The sequence below is a fragment of the Penaeus monodon genome, chromosome 33 (assembly GCF_015228065.2).
Source record: "Penaeus monodon isolate SGIC_2016 chromosome 33, NSTDA_Pmon_1, whole genome shotgun sequence".
Lineage (NCBI taxonomy): Eukaryota > Metazoa > Arthropoda > Malacostraca > Decapoda > Penaeidae > Penaeus > Penaeus monodon.
Genome location: NC_051418.1, coordinates 30032335 through 30032574, shown reverse-complemented (window position 1 = coordinate 30032574; position 240 = coordinate 30032335). Strand labels below are relative to the sequence as shown.

At 55.4% G+C, this 240-nt stretch overlaps 1 protein-coding gene across 1 annotated transcript in view; it reads right to left on the bottom strand.

The window, feature by feature from the left end:
- LOC119594360 (protein O-linked-mannose beta-1,2-N-acetylglucosaminyltransferase 1-like) overlaps positions 1-240 on the bottom strand; it is a gene marked incomplete in the record, with an annotated part of 135567 nt that overhangs the window by 112365 nt on the left and 22962 nt on the right.

Genomic DNA, 240 nt, shown 5'->3' with positions numbered 1-240 from the left:
CTCCTCCCTCCCACTCTCTCAAAAAAATCTCGCCATAACACTACCTACAACCCCCCAACCCCGCCCTCCCTCCCTATAAACTGTCGTATCACAATAAACACGAAAAAGGGGAAAAGATCCAGGTCTTCGCCGGGGCACAACAAGCAGAGTTCCTCGCAGCCCTTCCGGAGTTCATAACCCGAGGAGCCGGTCCCTGCCGCCTCCCTGCACAGTAATTACGCTCACAGGGGCAAGTATGGG